This window comes from Ahaetulla prasina, chromosome 7 (genome assembly GCF_028640845.1).
Source record: "Ahaetulla prasina isolate Xishuangbanna chromosome 7, ASM2864084v1, whole genome shotgun sequence".
Taxonomy (NCBI): domain Eukaryota; kingdom Metazoa; phylum Chordata; class Lepidosauria; order Squamata; family Colubridae; genus Ahaetulla; species Ahaetulla prasina.
The window spans coordinates 45,021,839-45,028,883 of record NC_080545.1 but is presented as its reverse complement, the minus strand read 5'-3'; the positions used below and the strand labels follow the sequence as shown (position 1 = coordinate 45,028,883).

Sequence of the window (7,045 nt, the reverse complement as noted above, 5' to 3'; positions counted from 1 at the left end):
ACAACTATGGGACAAGTTGCCATGGGACAAGAGTTACATGAATAGAATAGAAATAGTTGAATAGAATCATTAAAAAAAAAGAATGCCAAAGGAGAACAAAATAAATTGTGAATGACAAAAATTAAAATAAAATTGGCCTGCAGTGAGTTGTCCCATGGCAAGTTGGCCAAGGCAAATTGATGGTGGTGAGTTGGCTGTGGCAAGTTTTCCCATTCTGATTCCTAGTGGTTTGTGGTTTCATGTTACTTCCAAGTCAGGCTTGGTTTTGCTGCTTGAGTGTATGAACTTCCTTTTAGATATTCTTACACACTTTTTTTGGGGGGGGGATGTCTTTAAATCAGTGTTGATTCCTGGTGACTGCCTGGCTAGGTTCCTGCAGTTTTGTTGGAAATAATTTTCCATTGTCTCCTTCCTATTCATTCCTAGGGCTAAGAGAGAGTGAGTGCCTGGTTCAAGGCCATCCAGCTGGATTCAGCACCTGAATTCATAATTTTCAGATTTCTAGCCTAGTGCTTTAAACACCACATCAAATTGGCTGTTTCTTATATGACAAAAGTGCTCCAAATGCTTTGCTATGTTTTTGTGTAAGTCTGTATTTTCATTAAGAATATGAAGATATGTGTAGCTTTCAACATGCAAAAGCATACACAACTAGATAAACTAAAGGGGAGAAAATTCAAAGGGAAAGATCTAAAAATGTAAAAAGGAAAGTTCATGCTATAATTAAGTTTTTTAATAAGTCTATTTTCTTGTATTGTAACTATTAATAATTTATAGTAAGATAATAAGTAAATTTATTTTTTAAATTAATATATTTATTTTTGTCAATCATATATAAGATAACAGGTAAAAGTATAAATATGATTTGGATACATGAAAAGAGTAAGTAAAAAGGAATATTAGGACAGGGATGGTAGGCATGCAGGTGCACTTATGCACGCCCCTTACAGACCTCTTAGGAATGGAGTGTGGTCAAGAGTAGACAGTTTAAGCTTAAAGTTTGGGGGTTTGGGGAAGAAATGACAGCATCAGGTAGTGCATTCCAGGCATTGACCACTCTGCTACTGAAGTCATATCTTCTGCAATCAAGTTTGGAGCAGTTTACCTTGAGTTTGTATCTATTAGTTGCTCATGTATTGTTGTGGTTGAAGCTGAAGTAGTCACAGGAGCTTGTGGTAGATAATTTTATGTACTATGCTAAGATCAGACTGAAGTCTGCGTAGTTCTAAGTTGTCTAAACCCAATATTTTATTGCGAGCAGAGGAGTGGAGGACTCTTTATTTTTTATTTATTTATTTATTCAAATTTATATACCGCCCTATCTCCCGAAGGACTCAGGGCGGTTCACAGGCACATAAAACATGTATATACAATTAAAATAACTATTAAAAAACTTATTCTAATGCCAAATATTAAAAATATAAATATCAATCTTAAAACCAAATTTAAAACCCCTATAAATTTAAAATCTACGAATTTAAAATCTAAGCCAGTCCTGCACAGATGAATAAATGCGTCTTGAGCTCACGACGGAAGGTTCGGAGGTCCGGAAGTTGACGGAGTCCTGGGGGGAGTTTGTTCCAGAGGGTGGGAGCCCCCACAGAGAAGGCCCTTCCCCTGGGCGTCGCCAGACGACACTGCCTAGCTGACGGCACCCTGAGGAGTCCCTCTCTGTGAGAGCGCACGGGTCGGTGAGAGGTATTTGGTAGCAGTAGGCGGTCCCGTAGATAACCCGGCCCTATGCCATGGAGCGCTTTAAAGGTGGTTACCAACACCTTGAAGCGCACCCGGAAGGCCACAGGTAGCCAGTGCAGTCTGCGCAGGATAGGTGTCGTACGGGAGCCCTGAGGGGCTCCCTCTATAATCCGCGCAGCCGCATTCTGAACTAACTGCAGTCTCCGGATGCCCTTCAAGGGGAACCCCATGTAGAGAGCATTGCAGTAATCCAGGCGAGACGTCACGAGGGCGTGAGTGACCATGCATAGGACTCTTCTTGTAAAATATCTCTGAATTCTCTCGATTGTATTTATGTCCGATATGCAGTGCAGTGCTCTTTCCAGACAGATGAGCTGTACTCAAGAATTGATCTAGCAAATGTTTTGTATGCTCTAGTTAGTAGTGTAATATTACCAGAGAAAAAGCTACGTAAGATTAAGTTAACAACTTTTAGTGCCTTTTTTGGCAATGTTATTACAGTGGGCTCTGGCACTTAGATCTTTAGAAATGAGTACTCCAAGGTCCTTGACAGAGTGTGGGTCATCTATAAAGTCATGTCCATCTAATTTGTATTTTACATTTTGATTTTTTTTTTTTTTTGCCAATGTGCAAGACAGAGCATTTGGTGGTTGAGATTTGAAGTTGCTACTTGTTAGACCAATCTGACACATAGTCAAATCTTTTTGAAGGGTAGTTGCATTGTCTGTAGTGTTAAATAGTTTAACATTGTCAGTGAAGAGAACACAGTTGCTTTTAATATGATCGCAAAGGTCATTTATGTAAAATATGAAGAGTGTTGGACCTAAAACACTGCCTTGGGGAACACCACTATTAACAGGTACAGGATTTGATAGAGCGCTTTCTATTTTCACCACTTGTTGTCTGTTTGACAGGAAGGCAGCTATGTAGGAGTCCAGAAATGCCATAGGATTTTAGTTTTAGAAGTTATTTGTCATGTACCATTGAATCAAAAGCTTTACAGAAGTCTATGTAAACTGCATCTATTGCTTTGCCCTGATCAAGATTTGTAGTCCATATGTTTTTACAATGTAGTAGTTGTAGATTACAGGATAATTTTTTTCTGAAACCAAATTGTTTGATAGAAAGTAGGTTGTTTGTCTCTAGCTGGAGGGTAATAGATTGGTTAATGATTGATTCCATGACTTTCCAGGTGATGCAACATAAAGAGATTGGTCTGTAATTTTCAACTAGGCTAGGATCTTCCTTTTTTTTTTCCCAGGGCAAATTTTTTTTATTTTCCATAATAATTCCCACAATTTGACCAGTGTACAATACAATCACTTATCCAACAATTGATCCTATACTCAAATTATGCTCAATCAGGGCTGCTCGACCGCCCTTTCCTCCCTTAATCCTTTCTACCCTTCTCATCCTTCTTCGACTTTCCCCACCATCCTTCTCCTCGCTTTCCTACTTCCCCTCCTCTTTCCCACTTCTCACTATCATCCTTTCTAACCCTCTATCTTCTCCTCCTTCTTCTCCTCCTATCCTTTCTTCTCCCTCCCTTCTTTCCTACCTACCTACCTACCTGCCTACCTACTTTCTTCCTTCTTTACTCCGCTTTCCTTACCCTTTCCATTCGGGAGTGGTTACCGAGCAGTCCCGACTTTACACCATTCCAACATTCCAACCATTATTCCTGTACAATGGCAATCAATCAATTTATAATCTTCCCCTTCCCCCCCCGCATTTCCCCCCTCCCCCGAGACTTCCCAGAACAGAATACCAGGTATTGTAACTAACAAACATAATCTAAAATATAACATAAAACATATTCCATTTCACACCATCACACCATCACACTATCAATTCCCTTCTTTCTTAAACTCTAATACATAGCAATTCCTAACTTCACTCAAAAACTAATTGATATATTTTAATCTGATATTTATTTTGAATATAATCAATCCACTTTCTCCATTCCAAAATATATTTTTCTTGTGTAGTCTTTCAAGTAGGCAGAAATTTTTGCCATTTCTGCTAAATTTGATACTTTACTAATCCATTCTCCAATTGTAGGTAAGTCTTCTTTCTTCCAATATTGTGCAATCAATAGTCTTGCAGCAGTTATTAAATTCAAAAATCGAAACTCATAAATGTTCCTCTCCACGGAAATCTTTAGTAAAAGGCAAAGGATTTATACGATCTGAAGAGAAACCAGAGTATAAGCTAGGATCTTACTTTTTGAAGATAGGTATGATCTTGGCTTGTGACCATTGCTAGGGCAAGGTGCTGATCCTGAAAGATTTTTCAAAAATTATGCTTATAGGTTCTATAATTGCAGTGGAAAGTTTTTTTAAGAAGTATGTTCATAGTCTTTCAGGTCCAATAGATAGAGACGGTTTTAGATTGCATAGTGCCTTTTCAACATTGTCTTTTGTAAAATCAATATGTATAAGATCACTGTAATCATTGTAATTGTCTGTAGTACGACTGGGAAATATTGGGTGTGTGTAGTTGCTGTTTACAAAGACTGAGTCAAAGAAGGTGTTAAAGAGATTGGCTTTAACGGTTTCGTCAATACAGTCTTCATTGTTTGGTCCTTTTAGGGGTGGGATAGATCTCGAGTCTTTAAGTTTGTTATTTACAAAATTATAGAAGGCACGAGTGGATTTCTTGCGTAGAAGGTTTTAGTCTTGCTTGATGTGATAATTGGTACATTTAGTCTTTATTTGTTGGCATAGGTTTTTATAGTGGTTTTTGAAGTTAGCTACATAGTTAGTTTTGATTTTTTTGCCAAAGAGATTTTTTTTTCTGGATTGTAATTTTCTTATTGATATTGGTAGTTTATTTTTTCTGGTTTTGTGGGATATTAGTCGTACATAAAGTTTAATGATTCTTTTGACTTCATGCAAGAAAATGTTGTAATGGTCGTCAGCAGTATTACAGCCAGAGAATTGAATTTGCCAATCAAGATATGAGAGTTCATTGTCTATGAGATCATAGTTGGCTTTTTTAAAGTTATAACAGGGAATGCCATCATTATGATTTTTGAGAGGGTGTAAGTTGAGACAAAATCAATCATGCTGTGGTCACTATTGGAGAATGTTTCTTTTATTTGTAGCCCATAAATTGAATTTAAACTGTTGCAGAAGATGAGATCAAGGCAGTTGTTGAGTCTAGTTGTTATTTATTTATTTTTATTTATTTATTTAATTTTGTCATAACAATATACACAAGCATAACACAAAAAGATTATATAATATATAAACATATATATGAGGAGAAACAAGGAAGTATAAGCATACATATATATATATATATATATATATATATATATATATATATATATATATATATATATATATATATATATATAGGGGAAGAAACAATAGGACAGGAACGGTAGACACGTTTGTGCTCTTATGCACGCCCCTTAAAGTCCTCTTAGGAATGGGGTGAGGTCAACAGTGGATAGATTTTGGTTAAAGTTTTTGGGGTTATGAGAAGAGACCACAGAGTCAGGTAACGCATTCCAAGCACAGATAATTCTGTTACAGAAATAATATTTTCTGCAATCCAAACTGGAGCGGTTGACATTAAGTTTAAATCTATTGGTAGCTCTTGTGTTATTGTAGTTGAAACTACTAGTTACTAGCTGAACAAGTCCCAGATTAGTTACAGTATTGTACAGGATTGCATGTATAGGTTCAGTTGTATATTCATTTATAAAGACTGTCAAGCCTGAATTTGATTGGGGTGTGGGATTGTTTATATCATTGGGTATTCTGACATGAATTCAGTTTGACACAGTTTGAAGCTGAAGGAGGATAGAACTTTCAGTCAATACATCTTTCCTAGCCAATGAGTCAACCACATTCCAATGACTGTTTGACCAGAGGGGGAGGAGAGAAGTCACCAAGCAACCAGTTCATATCTTTGTTGGACAATATTACAGTTTGTTTTGGGAACTTGAGAAACTGAAACTTATATTGGGATGAAAAGCCCGGGAACTTCAGTATTGGCTTTTCCCCAGTAACACCAAAATGATATATCTAAATGAATTCGGTCTTTGAGGAAAAGAAATGCCTCGGAGTTCAATTTGTAATGTGTGCATTACTTGGAGCCTGACAAAGACCCTGGACTAGAGATTAAACTTGCTACCATTATTCTTGAATTCTCTTTATTACATATTTTCTTTCATGTCCAACAACCAATGGAAAACTGCTCAGTTGGTTGCCTTTATAAATAATTATTCAATAATAGGTAACTACATGTACCAAAAAGCTATTTAATTTTTTTATTTTGTACTGTCCAGAAATCATGAAAAAAATAAACTAAACTAGTGTTCAATCCCTCTATGTTTTTTATCCTTTATCATTTTTCAGTGGTGAGAGGAAAATACATAACCATAATGACTGATTATAGATGTTTGACAAGAGTAATAGATATCTTAGCAGAGACAATGTTTTCAGAACTAATAGAATTCATTTCTGATCATTGCCATAATGATTACAGAATGAAAAACTGTTACTCACTGCAGGCAAACAGTCCTTTAAAGTGACAATGTGATTTTTTTCCCAATTATACATAAAACAAATTCTGTTGAAACCAATAGAAGCTATTTTCAATCTTTATGTGGTTGGAAAAGTTGAAAAGTTAATAAATTATATATTTTCATCCTACAAACTTGGAAAGAAATGGATGGAAAGTACAAGATTATCTGAACGTTTGTGGGCTATATTTGGTTTATGGGTCAAAAGTTTTGTACTTTCAGAGTTCTCATTTGCTAATTCAATTAATTTGCTAAATTGATTTTTTTATTTAATTTTTTAAAAATCCTACCTAAAAAGTAAAACTGGGATGTTATATCTATGTTTATTATACATTTCAGAAGTTCCCCTGGCTAATTTACTTAGTACTCCTGATATAGTGTAGAATATTTGTTGAAAAACAAATAATATTTTCCCTGGCTCTGTAAAGAAAAATGTAGAATAATACTGTAATCTTCCAATGACTGAGCATGATCTACACTGAAATGAAAAGAGCTGAATTTTTAAGAAGTAATTTGTCCTTATCTCTGTAGAGAGTAACTAATATAATTCATTTTGCATAAGTTTTTTATTTATTTATTTATTTATTTATTTATTTTTATTTATTTATTTGTCAAACACAACAGTATATATAAATATAAGCATGAAATAACCATACGAATTGGATACAATCAAAGGGAACATTAAGACAGGAACGGTAGGCACGCTAGTGCTCTTATGCACGCCCCTTACAGACCTCTTAGGAATGGGGTGAGGTCAATAGTAGATAGTCTTTGGTTAAAGCTTTGGGGATTTTGGAAAGAGACCACAGAGTC

The 7,045-nt window shown here is 35.7% G+C and overlaps 1 non-coding gene across 1 annotated transcript; it reads right to left on the bottom strand.

Moving 5' to 3' along the window:
- Positions 1-3,785: 3,785 nt before the first annotated feature.
- LOC131202737 (U5 spliceosomal RNA) lies at positions 3,786-3,903 on the bottom strand. Its single transcript, XR_009156216.1, has one exon. It is a non-coding gene; the product is annotated as a U5 spliceosomal RNA (small nuclear RNA).
- Between the last annotated feature and the right edge of the window lie 3,142 nt (positions 3,904-7,045).